The 21,099-nt window shown below is 38.0% G+C and overlaps 1 protein-coding gene across 1 annotated transcript in view; it reads left to right on the forward strand.

The window, feature by feature from the left end:
* The window catches only part of IQCM (IQ motif containing M), a 522,664-nt gene that overhangs the window by 15,557 nt on the left and 486,008 nt on the right, over positions 1 to 21,099 (forward strand). Inside the window, exon 2 of the mRNA XM_069558325.1 lies at positions 5,861 to 5,979. The gene's annotated coding sequence lies outside the window, so the exon portion shown is untranslated. The remainder of the gene's footprint in view (positions 1 to 5,860; positions 5,980 to 21,099) is intronic.

Below are 21,099 nucleotides of genomic sequence, written 5' to 3' on the forward strand. Positions count from 1 at the left end.
ACCCTCTGTCTTTGCTCTTTGTCTTCTGACATAGAGACATGTCTTCTCCATAACCTACTTTGACACTTTTAATTTTTTACATAATATGTATTTCAGGCTCTTTACATACATTAGCCCACATAATCCTTCTGGAGGATATATTTTATATTTTCTATTTTATACCTTAAAACAAATCCAGAACCAACACTAAAACAAAGCAAAATAAAGTGAAGTAAACAACAGCAAAAAGCAGAGGCTCTGATTACCTGGCTAGCCTAAAGTTATTCATGCCATAAGGAATCCTATCAAGATTCTAATTCAGGCTTTTAATTTTAAGCAATTCTTCAGATGATGCACTTCCTCAACATTTTATCTTCTGGCTACTTGGCCTATTGTCCTAAGACAAAAAATCTTTATTTAAATATTTTAAAAAAAGTCTAATCATTTCTCTTCTCTCATTCAAAACTTGGGAGCAAGTATCCGAGTTTGATAAATATACCTTGACTTGTTGCCCATTGTTGCAGCAATTTATTCTCTATTTTGTCCATTTTGTGTCCTTGAAAGGATTTGCCCTATTTGAGTTAATCTTTGAAAAGCCTAGACAGTTATCAGCATCTCTTAACTACTTTCCCCCTCTTTGAAACATTTGTGGCAGCTGGGCCTTTCTCCACATGTAGAGATCAAAATAAAGCTACTTACAGAATGGAATGCTCCAAAGCTTCTCTGACTTCATTTCAACCCTGATGACATTCCTGCTTACTTTATTACCAGTTTGGTATTGGGAATCCAGTGAAAAGGAATTGCCAAACATACAAGATACAGTAGTTGCTGAAAAGGTGAAAATTTGAAGCCTTTCTGCATTTAGACAACTTCAAGCTAGCTTTATATTTTCAAAAAATTCTGAACATTTATGTCCTGCCTTTTTTTTAGTTTTCTTATCCAGTATCTTATTTTTCATATATCAAATGTTCACAGTTTTTATACTGAGTTCTAATGTTAAAAAAAAAAAGATGTAACCAAATGAACACATGTGTGTTCATTCAGAAGTCCACAAATCCTGAAATCTTTTTTAGCGTGCGCCTAGTGTGACATAACAGTGAAAAGTTGCAAGTCAGTGTTGTTGGTGACTTATGACCAAGGTCATGGAAAACACATAGCTTATTTTAGTTGCTGTATGATTATCAGGCCTCTGATGATAAATCTGCACCCACTGGAAATGCAGTAAACTTACGTTGGTGGTTTTGATTTATTAGCCTTGCAGTGGACAAGGTTGCCCATTTGTTAGTGCTTGCTTTATATCTGAATAGCTTGGAAGCATATAAATTTAAGGCATATCTTAAAGTTTGTTACTTGGCTGTTTCATATTTCATAGAAAACATCTATCAGAACTTCAGCTTTGGTTGTTTCTGCTGTGACACTATTCAGTTTTTAATATGATGAGGACATCTCTTTTGCATTTTAGAGCATCTCTCTTTGTGATTAGGGCTGAAATTTTAAAGAACTGTCAGAACTGTAATAAAAACATGAAAATTACAGGTGAACAATCAGCTTCATTTGGGGAGTAAAAGTTAAATGGTTTAAAGGGAGTATATTGAAGAGCTAGTGATAGGTTAAATGTATTCTATTTAGCTTCTCTTTGAGCTTTTGTTCAAAACAGATATGACCCTGAGGGCTTTTATTAAACCTTGTACTTAATTTTAATTATACAGAGGAATCTTCCAGCATTGGCCTGAAATGGCATAAAAAGATTTTTGAATGAATGAAAGGATATGACTAGAATGAGAACTTAATGAATATGGGCTCTGAGTGCCCAAATGTGGAATAAATTCCAGGGTTAAATTGACCAGAGAAGCAGTTATGAACTGTCAGCCTGAGTTCTCCTTCTTTATTGCAACCTGAGGAATAGCACATTAGTATGCATTTTTGAATGTTAGTCCTTGTAACTATTTCTCAGCCTGCACAATATTGTAATTTGAGGCTGTCACCTACTTATGGTGGGTAGGGGGCTGTCCTGTGCTCGGTAGATAGCTTGATACCAGTAGCACCGCTCCCGGTTGTCACAACCAAAAATGTCTTCAGATATTGCCAGATGTCCCCAGAGGGACAAAAATCACCTCAGCTGAGGTCCACTATTTGATGATGCAATAAAGGGAAGAATGATCAATGTCAGGGTATCCATCTTGAAGACATCATTGTGTGTGTGTGTTAAAATAAGGTGCAGATCACAATGTTTACTCCATTTGCCACTAAGTTCAGTCAAACTGAGCTAAGTGTTTTAAGTTTAAACCAGTCAGAAATGGTTGCAGTGTTATTTCAGTATCCTAGATCTGGTCACCGGACTTTCGATTGTTTTACATTTGATGTTGCATTGGAATCCAGCATTGAAAATGATCAAAGCTTTTGATGTAATTGAATACTTGGCATTTATGAATACTGAAGTTTTAATCATCATGGACAACAGTAATTTTATATTGTTACTATAACATTAAGTATTTTAAGAAATAAAGAATGTTCATCCTTCACTCGTTTTATTGATTCTTTTAAATATTTAATATCAAAAGTAGAGACCATGAGGAATTTATGTTTTCTGTGATTCATTGTGGTGTTCTTTACAGAGAAGCTTAGCTCTTACTCTTATCTGGATGAAAGTAATGCAATAGTAACAATCAATGATCATCATCTAGTACATCACAAGGAAATGTTCTGATTCTAGAATTTTTTTGGTGTCTGACAAAGGTGGGCATAAGTGAGAAGGAGGAAAAAATCACATGGCTGCCATGATCTAGGAAACTATTTCAGTCATTCATTACTTATTGGAATTGGTATTAAAAATGTAAAACAGTGTACAGTTGGATAACTAAAGATTAAAAAGGAATAAAAGAAGCATACAGGAATTAGATATTATCAAGCAATTAAGATCATTATAACTTTGGGGCACTGAGTTTGTTTCTTGACGTTTTCTTGGAGCTTAGCCAACAAGGTAAGTGGTTAAGTAATATTAATTGAGTTAAGTAGTGTTCATTATATGTTTTTTTAAAAAGGCTTCTAAGTTATTCTGTAAGGCACATTTTTTTTTTGTAGGATATGTCCAAATAACTAGATTTTCTTCAGTTCAGTTCAGTTGCTCAGTCGTGTCTGACTCTTTGCGACCCCATGAATCGCAGCACGCCAGGCCTCCCTGTCCATCACCAACTCCCAGAGTTCACTCAGACTCATGTCCATCGAGTCCCTGATGCCATCCAGCCATCTTATCCTCGGTCGTCCCCTTCTCCTCCTGCCCCCAATCCCTCCCAGCATCAGAGTCTTTTCCAATGAGTCAACTCTTCGCATGAGGTAGCCAAAGTACTTGGAGCTTCAGCTTTAGCATCATTCCTTCCAGAGAAATCCCAGGGTTGATCTCCTTCAGAATGGACTGGTTGGATCTCCTTGCAGTCCAAGGGACTCTCAAGAGTCTTCTCCAACACCACAGTTCAAAAGCATCAATTCTTCGGCACTCAGCCTTCTTCACAGTCCAACTCTCAAACCCCACTCCAGTACTCTTGTCTGGAAAATCCCATGGACGGAGGAGCCTGGTAGGCTGCAGTCCATGGGGTCGAGAAGAGTTGGACACGACTGAGCGACTTCACTTTCACTTTTCACTTTCATGCATTGGAGAAGGAAACGGCAACCCACTCCAGTGTTCTTGCCTGGAGAATCCCAGGGACGGGGGGAGCCTGATGGGCTGCCATCTATGGGGTTGCACAGAGTCAGACATGACTGAAGCGACTTAGCAGCACCATAGTTTTTTTTTTTTTTTTCCTAAAGACGTTGAGATATGTAGTCAACAATGTTTCCTGTTTTTCCAGACGGGAATGTTATCAGTTAGCTTTGAGTTCTGTGTCTCATAGGCCGAAAAGCAAGTGGACTCAGAGGAAAAAAAAATCAACATGGAGGTTACTACTGTACCACATTGTGTATAAAAAGCAATTAACGCCTTCCTGGTTAATGTCTGATTTTAGAGTTTTAGATAGTATGGCATCCTCAGGCAACCTGAGTTATAAACTATATTGCATACAGCTTTGATTAGATTTCCTTACTTGGGCTACTTAAAAATTGCCATTTATAAGTTGAAGAACGTTACCAAATTAAATACATTGAGCACTAATGTTGAGATGTCATCACTGTTGTAGCAGAGACTAGCACTGCTTTGAGAGACTTCTTACAAAGAGAAGATAAAATCATGCCCTCCTCAGAGAGTAGCACACTATTTTTGTTACTTTCTTTTCAAAAGTCATCTCTATTGCTAAATCATGTTGTTCAAATACGGATTCTTAAAATGTACTTGGACATAAATCTGTTTACTCTCTTGAAATATTTGTGTTGAGTGATGCATGAGAAAAACTCCAGATTTTCACGTAGTAATATGATTTAGATTCCAAAATGGCAACTAATATATAGGATTTATATGAACTTTATACATTTTTACTATTGATGGTCTTTGTCCATTGGGTCAAATGCAAATGATAGGTCAAAGAAATTATTTAAGAGATATTCTTCTTAACTGTTGCTAATGAGATGGAACAGAAATAGTGATTTTGGGGATAATCATTCTGTATACTTTGTTGATATTTATGATTTGTTAAGAAAAAAGCTGTCATGGAGCTCTGAAAACATACTAAGAAATATTATCAGTCCATTCATTTGGAGTGGTTAAGTGTAAAAATGTCACTTTTTTTCATCTTGAGTAATTATCCTATAGACTCAAAATAACTAGCTAATTAGCTTGATAAGGACTGGATTGTCCTTTTAGAACAGCTTATCAATACAATTCGGAGAAGATGATAGCACCCCACTCCAGTACTCTTGTCTGGAAAATCCCATGGACGGAGGAGCCTGGAAGGTTGCAGTCCATGGGGTCGTGAAGAGTCGGACACGACTGAGCGACTTCACTTTCACTTTACACTTTCATGCAGTGGTGAAGGAAATGGCAACCCACTCCAGTGTTCCTGCCTGGAGAATCCCAGGGACAGGGGAGCCTGGTGGGCTGCCGTCTATGGGGTTGCAGAGTCACGACTGAAGCGACTTAGCAGCAGCAGCAGCAGCAGCATGAATACAATTCTGGTGATAAGAGCTCATCATTTTTAGAGCTGTTTTCAAAATAGTATAGGTAATTATTTGTTTTCCAGGAGAGGACGTAACAGGCTTCCAACATGAGTTCTAATATGGAAATATTAACATAAATAATCATTTTGGAGTGAAATTACTTGATCAGTATCTGATGGAAATTTGCATTTCGGTATTTCCTCTTGGAATGTCTTGCAGTTTTTAAACATAATTTTCTGTATCTGAGAATGTTTATCCTTCAGTGAATTTGTATTGATTCTTTTAAATCTTAAATGTTAAAAGTAGAGACTTTCTTCTGTGACGCATTTTGTGCTTTCTGTGGTCAATTTTGGTGTTCTTCACAAAGGAGCCTGTACTCTTGTCTGGAGTAGAAAAGCTTACCTTGATAGAAGTAATGTGATAGTAACAACCAGTGATCATCATCAAGTATATCACAAGGAAATAATCTGATTCTAGAATTTTTCTGGTGTCTAACAAAGACAGGCATATGTGAGAGGAGGAAGTGATCACAGGGTTGCCATGATCTAGAAAACTATTTCAATTATTGATTACTTATTTGGAATTGGTTTTAAAATTTTAAAACAATGTATAATTGGATAATAAAAGATTGAAAAAGAATTTAAAAAGGATATAGGAATTAGGTTTTATCATGCAACTAAAATCATTATAACTTTGGAACAGGTTTTATTCTGATGAGTATTAAAGAACCTAGGGCCTAAGCTCTTTTTGATTTTTTTGTATCTTAAGCTCATCAAGAGGGTCTCCTGTTTATTTTTAGAAATGTAAAGGAATCCAGAAGATTTCTTCCAACTGCCTCCTGCTCTTCAGGCAACTCCCTCATGAAGCCCTGGATCCCAGCCTATTCCTAATGAAGTGCAGATTTCCAGTTCTTGGGAGGTTCGTAATGAAGCTTTGGGTTCTAAATGGGTCAGAACAGATTTTGTACTTTCTCTGGTTGTGAGAATATTCAATAGGCAATCTGTGCTAAAGACTCTGGAATAATAATTTTGGCACCTACTGATTTCTTTGTTTTTCTAAGGAAAGAAGAACATTGTTGATGACTAATCAGTGAGAGTTCTTTCAAGGTATCCCTTATTAAGAGATTTATCCCTTTGCACCAGCTCAGTAAAAGGATGATTTAAACAGTATTCTTGTAATTTAAATTAAAAAAAAATCTTCTATTTGGCTCCAGGGATCTGGTACTGTCTAGATTTATTTTCTGCACCAGTGGGTGCAGAAACTGCACCAGTGGGTACCTGGTTCTTCCTCACACCTCAATTGATCAGGTTAGAGAGTTGAACAAATATTCTTGAAATGTTTGATGATTTTTCTCTTCTATGTTTTCTCTTCCTGGAGATCCTGCTTTACAATTGGTGGGCCTCCTAGACTGTTCACCTACCTTTCATATCTTTCCTTTCCCATTTATTAAAAAAAACCCTCATTATCCTTTTGATCTATTTTCTGTGAGATATCTCCAATTTTATCTTCTAACTCATATTGATTTCTAAATTTATTTTATTATGCTTTTTGGTTTCTGAAAGTTCTTTTTGTGGTTGTTCTTATCTGTGGCAGCTTTGTCTCTTGTAATCTTAAATGAGGTATCTTGATGTTTTACTCTGGTTTGAAAGGAAAATTTTCTCCTCTCTGAATAAATCTCTGCATTCTAAAAGTTGTATTTTAAATAAGTAGTTGGTTTTGGCCTATCTTTAGTAGATAAAAAGCTGCTTGGGAGCTCAGAGCATTTTAGCAGTGTTAAATCTGAGCTTTCAGTTCAGTTTGGTTCAGTTCAGTCGTTCAGTCTGTTAGGACCAAACAGGCGCCATGACAGGCTTCAGGGGGCCAAGGTAGGCCTAAGTCTCCTTTACAGAGGGGCTGAGTTATTGCCAAGGAGGAACTGAGATCATCCTCCGCCGGCGCCAGGACTTGACCAATCAGTATACTCCCTGTAGCCTGGTTCAAGCTTATCAGGACAAGGAGGAAACCCCCCCGAGAAAACCCGCGTGTGTGAAAATCTAGCCAATTAGCAGATGCTAAGGAAGCCTTGCAACCAATCTGCACCTGCCAACTCCCTGTCTTTGTCTTAACCCTATAAATACTGCTGTAATTCAGGCTAGGGGCCCTTGTTCCACTCCACTGCGTTGGATGAAACTTGGGCCCTGGCTTGAGCTAGCAATAAATTCCCTTTTTTGCGTTTGCATTGCTGTGGATGTCTTGTTCTCTCAGTTCTGGGGATTGGGACCTTGGGCATAACAAGTCGTGTCTGACTCATTGTGACCTGATGAACTGCAGCACGCCAGGCCTCCCTGTCCATCACCAACTCCCGGAGTCCACCCAAACCCATGTCCATTGAGTTGGTGATGCCATCCAACCATCTCATCCTCTGTCGTCCTCCTTCTCCTCCTCCCCTCAATCTTTCCCAGCATCAGGGCCTTTTCCAATGGGTCAGCTCTTTGCATCAGGTGGCCAAAGTATTGGAGTTTCAGCTTCAGCATCAGTCCTTCCAATGAATATCCAGGACTGATCTCCTTTAGGACAGACTCGTTGGATCTCCTTGCAGTCCAAGGGACTCTCAAGAGTCTTCTCCAACAACCACAGTTCAAAAGCATCAATTTTTAGCACTCAGCTTTCTTTATAGTCCAACTCTCACATCCAAACATGAATCCTGAAAAAACCATAGCCTTGACTAGACGGACCTTTGTTGGCAAAGTAATGTCTCTGCTTTTTAATATGCTGTCTAGGTTGGTCATAACTTTCTTTCCAAGGAGTAATCGTCTTTTGATTTCCTGGGTGCAATCACCATCTGCAGTGATTTTAGAGCCCCCCAAAATAAAGTCAGCCACTGTTTCCACTGTTTCCCCATCTATTTGTCATGAAGTGATGGGACCAGATGCCATGACCTTTGTTTTCTGAATGTTGAGCTGTAAGCCAACTTTTTCACTCCCCTCTTTCACTTTCATCAAGAGGCTCTTTAGTTCTTCTTCACTTTCTGCCATAAGGATGGTGTCATCTGCATATCTGAGGTTATTGATATTTCTCCTGGCAATCTTGATTCCAGCTTGTGCTTCTTCCAGCTGTGAGTTATCTAGGTGGGCCATTGAATATTTAAATTAGGCATTTAAACTCCCTAGAGAAAGGCTTCCCTGGCAGGTCAGCTGGTAAAGAATCTACCTGCAATGCAGGAGACTCCAGTTTGATTCCTGAATTGGGAAGATATGCTGGAGAAGGGATAGGCTATCCACTCTAGTATTCTTTGGCTTCCCTGGTGGCTCAGACAATTAAATAACTGCCTGCAACGCAGGAGACGTGGGTTGATCCCTGGGTTGGGAAGATTGCCCCGGAGGAGGAGGGCATGGCAACTCACTCCAGTATTCTTGCCTGGGGAATCCCATGGACAGAGGAGCCTGGCAGTCTACAGACCATGGGTCACAAAGAGTCGGACATGACTGAGCAACTAAGCACAGAGAAACACGTTCTGCCTTTTCTGGAAGGAAAAGTTCTTGCTGCCAGTCTTCTGACACTAGGAAATGGGCTGTGGGGGTAGAAAGAGGGTGTCTCAGCACCTAGCCTCCGATATGTGCGGTTACTCAATCCCCTTGTTTTCTGTAGAGTTACTGTATCCTTAGTTTCTTGGGATCCTCCCAACCCAAAGACCCTCTGTTTTCCCCTTTTCTAGATTCTTCAGTGGGAGTGGTGGAGATGGAAGCAGGGTCAGGGTGAGGGGCTTAACTCAGGAGAGTAGGGGAAGAAATGTAGGTGTTTAACCACTTCTCAAATAGCTCTTACGCAGTGCTCATTTTAGCTTCTCACCTGCCTCCCCCACCTTTCTCCCATTTTAGAGAAACTTAGGCTACCAGTTGCAGAGCATTTGGGGAACCTGTTGTATAGCTAGCTGGGTAGTGGTGGGGTTAGTCTCTCGGTGGTGGCCGACTCTGCGACCCCATGGACTGTAACCCACCAGGCTCCTCTGTCTATGGAATTTTCCAGGCAAGAATACTGGAGTGGGTTGCCACTTTCTTCTCCAGTGTAGCTAGTCCTTCTTGGCTTCTCCCACTGCCCACTCAAGATTGAGCTTTCTTGTCTTTGGTAGTTCAGTTACTGCTTGTGTACCTGCTTTCCATCTGCTAAAACTTGGTTGCCATGTTTCCTCTTCTGTTCTTTCTGTTCTTGTAAGTTCATGTCTTTTTTTTTTTTTTAAAGACCAAATTAGAATCTTTTGTTCAATACACTATCTCGCTGTGAATAGGGCAATGTATTTAAATGTACCTATTGAAAATGTTCCTTTGAATGGGAAGCTTTTAGAAGGCAGATCTTATACTAATAGTGCGCCAGGGTCTACTGTAGAAAGTTTACTTAGCTCTGAAGGATTTATTTTTTGAGCTAAAAAGAAAAATGGATACTGCAACTATGTCTTTCTTGTGTGGAAGTATTCAATCCAACCACCCATGTAAATTTTTAAAATTAAGATGGAGTAAAGTAAACTGCAGTGAAAAGGTTGACCAAAGGCTAAGTATATATTTTAACGCAGTGAAAAAATTTGTCATGGGGCCATGTATAGCCTGATATTTCTGCAGAAAGATACCCCAAACTCAGATATTAATGCAGTTGTTTCATAACGAGAGTCAAGTTGTTGGTTTTTACAAGTATTACAATAAAATATTAGAGGCTTTTATCATGACCAGAGAGGTCTGTGTCATCACCTTGTAGGGGAAGGCAACATTTATTACTAGCCAGAGTGGAAGAGCTTTCTCCAGTTTACATCACTCAAACTGGAGGCAAAGTGTAAACAGTTCTTTTCCTTGCATTTTATACCTGGGACAAGACAGAAAAAAGTACATTGTCAATTGAAGCTAAAAGGATGTTGTAATTACTTCTAACCTAGTTATCTAGTTATAAACAATAGAGATATGTTAGTAATTTTAATTATCAATATTATTGCAAAATGTTTAGATGAAATGTAGCTAACTTTTAAGAGAAAATGCTATAAATAATATTTCGGGAATAGGAGTTTTTGTTGTCACTTGAGGTGTGTGTGTGTGTGTGTGTGTGTGTGTGTATGATCTGGAAGGCAGGATAGATGAGATGAGAAGCTGAATTTTACTGTGAAGTTTGTGAAGGCTCACTTATCACAATATTCTCATTTGCATCTTTGTAATACAGGGTTGTATCATATACTTCTCTGGATCATTCTTATCTTCCAATTAAAAGTTAAAAATGTGTGCTGTGCTTAGTCACTTAGCCATGTCTGACTCTGTGACCCCATGGACTGTACCCCACCAGGTTCTTCTGTCTTTAGGATTCTCCAGGCAAGAATACTGGGGTGGGTTGCCATGCCCTTCACCAGGGGATCTTCCCGACCCAGGGATTGAACCCAGGTCTCCCACATTGCAGGCAGATTCTTTACCTACTAAGCCACCAGGGAAGCCCTAAAAAAAAGTGTCATCAGTATAAAAAGAGTATCTGTAGGGTATTTTCCACATGACAGGGGCTATGACCTTTGTCATGGTGATGTCTGTTGTTTAAGGATGGTTCTTGGGAATTTGACTCCAAGTTAAAAGAAGCATTTGTATTTCTCAGTTCACCCAGAGGAGTAATAAACCATACTTCAATTTCTGAAGTCTGTTTCAAAGTCACATCCTCTCTTCTGAGAGTACTTTGCTGTTCACTTATACAACTGGAAAAGGGCTTTTCAGTCAACGCTTTATTCTCCAAGTCAGGAGCTGAGGGTGAGTGGTGGCCAACAACAGGGATAATTTAAGGACCCTTACAAGGTTTTGCATCAAAACATATCTCTCTGAGAGAAGCCTGTATATTTCTCATTACTAATTTGAACTGTTTCAAATTTTGCCTATTACAGATTTACTTAGATTACAGTGTCCTCTTTTAAAATAAAAATATCCCAGGGAGGGTTGAGTAGTCTGTTAATCAATCATTCACAATCTAATGTAGCTTAGTTCATAGTTACATTGCTTTTCTCTAGTTAATGGAAGTTTTGATGGGGGTCAGGAAGAGAGAAAAGGGAAGTAACATATTCCCCGGAGTTCTTAAGTGTAAGGCAAGCCTGAGCAGAGGACATTGAAGTGGGCTCACTTTTGACATCCAAAGGACAGCGTGAGGGCCCTGGGTATTTGGGATTGGGAAGATGAGACAGGTGCTAGGAGATGAGTGAAGACAGAGCAGTGGGAAAATGGCAAAGACAGACTTTCAACTCTGAAATGTTGTGGGCCAGTTCTTTCTCTATAATGAAGGCCTGTAAGTCAAGAGTACTGGGCACTCTGGAGAAATGGTTTTGTATTTTTGTCTTAAATTTGTGTTATGTTTTGTGTAATATATATCTTAATATATGGGAAAGAAAATATAGACCTTAAAAACAGACAAGCTGTATTTGGAAAACACCCTAGAACATATAAAGTGCTGTTATATTTTATTCATTAAACAATTGCTTAATGTTTAAACAATTAAACAAATGTTTAATTCAATTAAACATTATTCATTAAACTTCCATTAACTGGAGAAAAGCAATTTAATTGAACTATTTATATTTTAAACTTCAGGGAATAAATAACCAGGGTTATAAGACTAATTATTGTCCAATGCAGAGAGGAGGTCTCAGAATTATTCAGTAAAGCAATTTTGGAGCTCTATTGGTTGAAAGAAATATTTCTTTCAGATATATATATATATTTTTTAATGTATGCTACATAGCTGGGATAGTGCAATGTAGTTGTGTCCTTGGTAGGCTTGGAAAATATTTTAGCTTAAGCAGGTGTTTCTTTCTTTTTGTTTTTTTAATCTTGCTCTAAATTGTAAAGCCTTTGAAATATAATCTACTTATTTTAGGAATTGTTAGACTTGTTCTTCTTATAGAACAGCATATGTGAGTAGAAAAGCAAGCTAACATATTTTTGGTCAATCATATCCATGGAAAACTGAAAACCACATTAGAGTCCAGACACAACCTACCATGTTAGAGCTTTTAACCTTATAATGTAATACCCTATAATATTATAACCTATAACCTGTAATTATAGATATATTACTTGTGAGGAAATAAATGATCTCATTTGTACCAGTTTAGAAAAAAAATCAAATCTGGAAAGTCAGAAGCTACAGCTTCATATCTTATAGCTAGGGTGAGCATATCATGTATCATTGAATCCAAATTGAGATAATTTTTGGAATGAAAGGTGATGTTCAAAATAATTAGAATGTTGTCCATCTGTCCTTATTTATGCTCAGTTTAAATTTTATCATTTTGACCTCTCTAGTTTCAGTACTGTTTCTTCTACAGTGCACAATCTGATTTAAGTCTGCCCAATGAATTTTAAAATTTCAGATAATTATAATTTTCAATTTTAGGATTTTCTTTAGTTTTTTTTTAGAGTTTCCATTTATTTCCTGAATACTTCTATCTTTTCAACCATTGTTTCTTGCTTCTGCTGTATATATATTCTCCTGATTTCGAGTTTCTTGTCTCTTTGCAGATTTTGTCTTCCATGCAATTGGTCCCTGGTGCCAGAAAGGTTGGGGCCCACTGTATATAAACAAAGTACATAAAGTATATAAAAGTCTATACAGCAACGACCCCCAACCATTTTGGCACCAGGGACCGATTTCATGGAAGACAATTTTTCCACAGACTGGGGGATGAGGGATGGTTTCGGGATGATTCTCAGAAGGAGCAGGCAACCCAGATAGATCCCTCACATGCGCAGTTCACAGCAGTGTGCATGCGCCTGAGAGAATCTAATGCTGCCGCTGATCCGACAGGAGGTGGAGCCCAGTGATTGGGAGTGGTGGGGAGCGGCTAGAAACACAGATGAAGCTTCACTCGCTCACCTGCTGCTCACTTCTTGCTGTGTGGCCCGGCTCCTAACAGGCCACAGGTTGCCAGTGGTCTGGGGCCAGGGGCCTCAGTTGGGGACCCCTGTACTAAAGAACAATAAAGGCTGGAATATCTACATCTCTATCTACCTTACCTCTTTGTTATCTTTTTCTTCTTACTCAGTGATGTTTTGACTTTATTTTATAGTTCTTCCATTGAATTTTAATAATTAATACTTTTAATTTCCCTTAAAATCTTGTTCTCTAATCACTACCCTCCAACCCGGGCACCCATTTTTATTATATGGGTGGGATATTTCTTAAGACTTTCTCTTGTGCTATTGATTTTTCTCAGATGACCAGTGATGCATATTTTTTGGAGAAGTGTGATGCTCATAACTTGTGGGCACTGTTTTCTTTTGTTATTTTTTACCTCTGTTTCCCATGAAGGAAAGAGTTAAGTCTAAACTGTGTATACTTGAGTAGGCATGATACTGGTAAATACATGTGCACTGAACTTAAGATAAGTACTGTATAATTGACAGTCTGGTGTTGTCCATTGGAGTCTTGCCCTTCCAAGAAAAATCATTTAAATTTTTTGGCGATGGGCTCTGTCACATGGCATTTCTGCCAGCTGTCTGAAAGCGAAAGTGGGAGAGATTTGTTCAGCTGTTCAGTGATCAGTCCTGTATTCAAGTACCCTCAGTGTTGTTGTACAACCTACTCTTGTCTCCTAGGCCTCCAGCTCGTGTTGTAGAACCTTTCTCGAGTTCTCTCTTGGGTAAAACAGAGCTATCTTTTGTGCAGCCCTTATCTGCTCCCAGGCTCTGTCGTCACACAGAGTCACTAGAGTAATCCTGTTGGTATCCTGTCTTCTCTAAATCCATTGAACATTGTAGACCGCTTAGAGTTTACAGTCCACTAGCTGTCCTACCTCACTCACTTTTTGTTTTATATTCCCATTTCTACATTTATAGATTCATTTCAGTGTGTTTTAAAAGGAGAAAGGTAATTGTGCTTAGGTTGCCACCTTGCCTCAGTAGTAGCATGTAGTTTGAATGTTATTTTGCTATTTAAATATTTAGGCATTTGCCTTGTTTTTTTTTTTTTAAAGTTTTAGGGGCACTGAAAGTTGGTTTAAGTGTCTTATAGATATTCCCTTCACCATCATTTATCCTTATAGATTCTGTCAGTAACTGGATATTTCACGGACCTAGTAAATATCTGTTGAATGACTAATTCTTAAAGCCCACTAGCATGAAACCATAACTGAAAGTATTATAACGGAGCTTGTGAAAGTTTTGTTGTGACAAATTTGTGTTTTGGCAAAGGTAAAAAACTAAAAACCAACTTACTGTATCCATATTTAAATATATACATATATATATATATTTATACTTTGAATGAATTTTACTTAAATAGCCTTTAGTTTTGTCTGATTTTATAGTTATGAAGCAGGAAAGGATAGGAGTGAGCTAGAAGCTGGTGAAGTTAGAGGAAAGGGGCACCAGGAGGAGTGGAGGAAAAGAATTGACAGCTGCTGGGGAAAGATGTACCTGATGGTAAAATGTGAAAAAGGAAAATATGTGTCTCTTGCTTCTCACTCCCTTTGGGTACGGAAAAAGCTTTGTGTAGCTCTGACCCTGAACACTTTACAGCTCAAAACTACAAAAGAAAAACACATTTGAGTTTCTCTTGATGATCTTAGAGATCAATGCTGTGGATTCATTAGTTTTCTTCAATCAGAGGGTAACTGTCTACTTTTTATAGCAGTGGAGTGTTTATGTGAACTTGTAAGGAAATGCAAACCTCTCTCAACACTTCTTAATTAGGCTGAAATTCCATCAGGGGATTAGTGTTGACCTCATAAAGAAGGAATGTGAAATTTAATTTTCCTAAGTCACAGGTGCCCAGTCAAGGGCACAGACAGTTTATCTTTTCTGGATAGCCTCCTGCAAGTGCACAGTGCACCAGTGCTTAGCTGCACGGGCCCCAGTGTGGAGCCAGCTTTTATATCATCGTCTAAACCCTCTGGAAACAGTGACAGACTTTATTTTGGGGGGCTCCAAAATCACTGCAGATGGTGACTGCAGCCATGAAATTAAAAGATGCTTGCTCCTTAGAAGAAAAGTTATGACCAACCTAGGCAACATATTAAAAAGCAGAGATATTACTTTGCCAGCAAAGGTCCGTCTAGTCAAGGCTATGGTGTTTCTAGTAGTCATGAATGGATGTGAGAGTTCTATATGCTTTTGAACTGTGGTGTTGAAGACTCTTGAGAGTCCCTTGGACTACAAGGAGATCCAACCAGTCCATCCTAAAGGAGATCAGTCCTGGGTGTTCATTGGTAGGACTGATTTGAAGCTGAAACTCTAATACTTTGGCCACAAGACCCTGATGCTGGGAAAGATTGAGGGCAAGAAAAGAATGGGATGACAGAGGATGAAATGGTTGGATGGCATCACCAACTCAATGGACATGGGTTTGGGTAAATTCCGGGAGCTGGTGATGGACAGGGAGGCCTGGGTGCTGCGGTTCATGGGGTCGCAAAGAGTTGGACACAATGGAGGGACTGAACTATCTAGTAGAGAACAGAAATGTTAAATCATTCATAAAAAGTGACTAAGTGTATTGCATTACCAAACCAATTCTGCAGTTTCCATGGATTTACAGAAAATGTTATTCACCTCTTGGGGAAAACCTTTGGCAGAAAGCTGAGTTTTGGCTGGCATGCTGTTTGAATCAGTTTATTCTCTGGTTAGGTTGTTCTTGAAGTCAGTTGTATACACACTCTCATCATGTTGTGGAATTAAAACAATTTTAGTTCTCAACCCATACTTATTTTTCTACTGGTATTTAACCTTCTGTGTTGAGTTTAAAATCTGAGATTCCATTGTGATAATTTAAATGTATACTGTTTGCAATAATGACAGTTTCCAAGTAATTGAATGGGATTCTGGAGTTTCATTTCTTGTTCTATTGTAGGCTATTCCTCTAAACATCCCTGTAGTGTAAAATAAGGACATTATATGAAGTATGGTTATGTTTCTGTTGTACGTGAACTGTTTAGAATTTTCAGCTGTTCAACAGCATGACTGCAGAGTATACAATTAAAAATGTTTTTCTAGGTAAAAAAGAGGATAATTAGAGTCAGTGAAAGAAAGATGGAGAAAAACAGCAAAAGACAGCAATGAAGTATAGTCAATAAATAGTGTTACCTACAAAAGCTATTTATGTGTAATGAAATATGAAGCATAAAATCTTATTAATCCTCTTATTGGAATTTTTGGTGCCTGAATATAATTATTTTTACTTTATATTACTTTGCTTTTTAATTACTGAATGTTTGATTAAGAAAACTATTGCACTTTGTAAAATGAAGTCAATGAGTTAACATATAAGAGAATATTAAGGATTATAAATTCATAACATTTGCCTTTATGTTAATATTGAAATGATAAATTTCAAAGATGAAGACCATTAAATTGGATGATTGATTTACTTACTTCAAATCATCAGACTTTATTAGCATAAATGTGTAATAGCTACATTTGGTGTCTATTTAATTGATGCTTGGAGGGAAATGCACATGTGAGTATATGTTTTTCCTTGACAGTGGCCTGACCCCTGGGCTGTTTCACCAGTGAAATTTATAGTTGCTGAGCTGTGCTGTTTCACTGTTGCTTTTGATATTATACTATAATTTTAGCCTATATTCTAGGAAGAATTTCATCCTTAATTATGCAGGGACCTACCCACTTAGTCTTTAATTTATTCCTTAATTTAGGGGCCAGATTATCAATTTCTAATTGCTCCCAGGAGTTACATGAGCTATTCATTCCACTAACACGTAGGGTTTCTTGCATCAGAGAATACGTTTTATTTGAGTTTATCCTTTGATGGTACCTGATCCATAATAGAAGTTATACTTAAGTGATTTTACTAACAGAACTCTTTAACTAATTCAAAGCATTGTTCACCTTTCCAAATATAAATTGTATATTTGAATGGTGGTGGGCCATGAGAAGGAAATGGGCATTTATATTTGCCTACTATATGATGTTTTAATCTATACAATTAATCTATAGTATGGTTAGGCTAGATTATTATTATTTCTACTATAAAAATGAAGAAACTAAGGTTTAAGAACAAATTTCTATGGGGTTGTAAAATTGGTAGAGTTTGAAGACTTTCTGACTTTCAGAGATGATAGGTGTTAGAAGGGGTACTGATAAGCCACTCTTACCCGACTGGATGGGGAAAGCATGGGACCAGGGGAGTCTGAGAATAGGTAATAGTAACACGAAGACTGTGATGATGCCTCTAGGTGCCATGGCACCTAGCACAAGGTGTAGAAACTCTTGGGTACTCAATAAAATTTTATTGAAAGGATGAATGAAGTGGAGGTGATCAAGTTTGGGGTCATACAGAAAAACAAACTCAGGAACAAGGAAACTTTGGAACTGCAGTAACACTGGGGTGTTTATTTTGAGGAATGCAGCAAGAATCCAGTTATTAGGTTCAGGGAACAAAGTCAGGAAGGGGCCAACGATCAAAACATAATTCCTGATCCTTAAATAATTTCTAGGGGTCCTTAAATAATTCAGGATTATAAATCTTGATGTAGAACTGAGTTTACATAAGGGGTCTTTACATAAGATTTAAGAATTAGAAGGATGAAGGAGTGAGCCTTCATAGTAGCAGACCTCTTCCTAAACTGATTATCTGGTTGAATCAGCAAGAATGTTTTCTTTTTTTTGTTAACTCATTAATGGCAGCCCACTCCAGTACTATTGCCTAGAAAATCCCATGGACAGAGGAGCCTGGTAGGCTACACTCCCTGGGGTCGCAAAGAGTTGGATACGACTGAGTGACTTCACTTTGTCTTATTTTACTTCTTGTTTGTACTAGATACTTTTATATCTCTTGCAAGTTCTACTTATTGGGCTGGTGCAGCTTATACGTGTGTTTCTACCTCCTTCAGATTAATGTTTAACACAGAATATTTTGTTAGGGAGCCTGGTTTCTTCTGACAGGGTTTATCAGATGGGAACTCGTTAGTCTCTAATGGGTATTTTACCACATGAATTGCAGACAGTCCCCCATGAAGCAATATTAGTATCCCAGTGTTTTTGCAGAGACCATGGTTTGATCTGTATATAAAAGAACTATTAGCCTTGGATAGTGAACTTCAAAGTTTCTGGTATCAAAATTAAAAAAAATATTTGTTTAGTAAGATTTCTCTGATGTGTCTTAGAACTGCATGTCATCTGTTTTCAGTCCATGCCAAAGAAGGGTATAACCCACTCCTGACCAATGAGAATATTGTGATTTGTTCCTAGGTGGACATGTGGCCCAAGCCAAGGCCTTTGGAACCAGTGATAATTTGCCCATTGGCCTTTGCTAAAATTAAAGCAACCAGAGTATACTGAGTTTTGACCATGTCAGCCTAGAACTGTTGAAACCATCTTTTGACTGTATATGGGGATCTTGCTGGGGAGAGAACCAACACAGGGGCTGAGAGATGAAAAAGGAGGAAATGAGTTCCGATGAAATTTTCAAGCCTTTAAGTCCATCCATGCCTTAAAGGTTTTACTTTGGACTTTTTAATTGCATGAGCCTATATATTCCCTTTGGTTTAGCTCCCTTTACTTTCTGAAATTTGCTACAGAAAGAGATTCAGTTTTTTTTTTTTAATGGAAGGCAAGCAATACAAAATTAGTAAATGGTGAATATTAAACAGTGATAGAGGGTGAAATAAAATTTCATTAGATGCTGAAATATGTATTTTCTGAGTGATTAAAATAACATTCTTTATGTATGGTTAATCTAAGGTAACAAAGGAATAATTGACACAAACGACCTTATTGTTTTGATGAGATATTTAAAAATAATAAAAAAAATAATCAATGGTTTTTTACAGTAGAATATTTTGCTTTTCAGTGAAAAAAAGACTTTCCAAGATTCATATGTAATAAGATGTTTATTTCTTGATCTGAAATTTTGCCTTTTGCTGTAGCACATGATTGGTAAATTTGAGCAGATATTTGCCTGAGAAATATCAATGACCAGAAAGTGTTTTGAGTACTGACTAAAATGCTTATCACTACAGCCAGCTCTTTAATGCAGAAGTATAGATACTGATACATTGTGTCACCTTTGTATTTTAATACTATATATACGAAGGGCATGAGCCCAGCTAAATATGCTAAGGACATATGCCAGGGTAGAACTAAGAGCCTGCAGACTGCATGGAAGTTTTGTCCCTGAACTATATATAGTGTAACAGAAAGACTCCAGGGGTTCATTTGGTTCTCTTCATTCAGTTCCCAGCAAAAATCTTAGGTAGACTGAAAATATGAAACCACCAGAATCGTATGCCTCTTTTCACTTCAGCTCCAATGCATGGTTACATTGAAAAGTTTCCTTAGGGAAAATGCAATTGGTAAATTCTGATTTATTCTAGTAGATAAATGACAATATAACAGTGTATATTTTCATTGATAATACAAATTTATTAGTTATTCAGAAGTTTTGTTTTAAAAGAGTTTATGTAGCTTGGCAACTTAAAATTCTTCTTAAAAATGTCTACAGGATCTGAATTTTAATATGAGACACCTGAGAATTTTTTACATTTATTGAATCAGCCTACTGATTTCCTCGTTTAAAAAGTAAAGCCAGAGGATAATTACTCCTAAGGATGTTGTGGGGGATGTGATTTGCATTTTATCTACGGGAACATATTTAAAGAACAATTTGAGATTCTTTAGATGCATTTTGGAAGACATATTTTAGTTATTTAAGTAATGTATGCAAAGCACTTTTGTAAGGAATATAAAATCTTAATGATATAGTAAGACTAATTGATCATATTGTTCTCTACATTTAATTGACTGCTTTTAAGGTGTCTTTTTTTCTTGTCCTTTTTAGCAATTTTATTTTGCAGGGGAAAAAAAAACTTTACTTACTTTTAGGACAAGTGTAGTCCTTTTGGAAACTAGAATTGTCTTCTGTCTCATATTAATCTTTAGCTCGCTCCATTACGACAGAAACTCATTCTCCTCTTCAGTGGATGCTATCCTGATACTGGCTAATCCATTGATGTTTTCTAACCATTGTTGTTCAGTTGCTAAGTCATGTACCACTCTTTGCAACCCCATGGATTGCAGCACACCAGCCTTCTCTGTCCTCCACTATCTCCTGGAGTTTGTTCAAATTCATGTCCATTGAATTAGTGATGCTCTCTAACTGTCTCATTCTCTGTTGCCCCCTTCTTCTCCTGCCCTCAGTCTTTCCCAGCATCAAGGTCTTTTCCTATGAGTCAGCTCTTTGTGTCAGGTGGCCAAAGTACTGGAGCTTCAGCTTTAGCACCAGTCCTTTCATCAGTCCTTGAATCTGTAGATTGCTTTGGGTGGTATGGACATTTTAACAACATTAATGCTTCCAACCTATGAATATGCAATGTCTTTTTATTTATTTGTGTCTTCTTTAATGCCTTTCATCAGTGTCTTATAGTTTTCAGTGTACAGATCTTTCATCTCCTTGGTTAAATTTACCCCTTGGTATTTTATTCTTTTTGATGCAACAGTAAATGGAGTTGTTTTTAATTTCTATCTCTGGTTCAGTTCAGTCGCTCAGTCATGTCCAACTCTTTGTGACCCCATGAATTGCAGCACGATAGGCCTCCCTGTCCATCACCCACTCCTGGAGTTCAGTCAAACTCATGTCCATCGAGTCGGTGTTGCCATCCAGTCATCTCATCCTCTGTCGTCCCCTTCTCCTCCTGCCCCCAATCCCTCCCAGCATCAGAGTCTTTTCCAATGAGTCAACTCTTCGCATGAGGTGGCCAAAGTATTGGAGTTTCAGCTTTAGCTTCAGTCCTTCCAATGAACACCCAGGACTGATCTCCTTCAGAATGGACTGGTTGGATCTCCTTGCAGTCCAAGGGACTCTCAAGAGTCTTCTCCAACACCACAGTTCAAAAGCATCGGTTCTTCGGCGCTCAGCCTTTTTCACAGTCCAACTCTCACATCCATACATGACCACTGGAAAAACCATAGCCTTGACTAGATGGACCTTTGTTGGCAAAGTGATGTCTCTGCTTTTGAATATGCTATCTAGGTTGGTCATAACTTTCCTTTCAAGGAGTAAGCGTCTTTTAACTTCATGGCTGCAGTCACCATCTGCAGTGATTTT

Source organism: Ovis canadensis, chromosome 17 (genome assembly GCF_042477335.2).
Source record: "Ovis canadensis isolate MfBH-ARS-UI-01 breed Bighorn chromosome 17, ARS-UI_OviCan_v2, whole genome shotgun sequence".
Classification (NCBI taxonomy): Eukaryota; Metazoa; Chordata; class Mammalia; order Artiodactyla; family Bovidae; genus Ovis; species Ovis canadensis.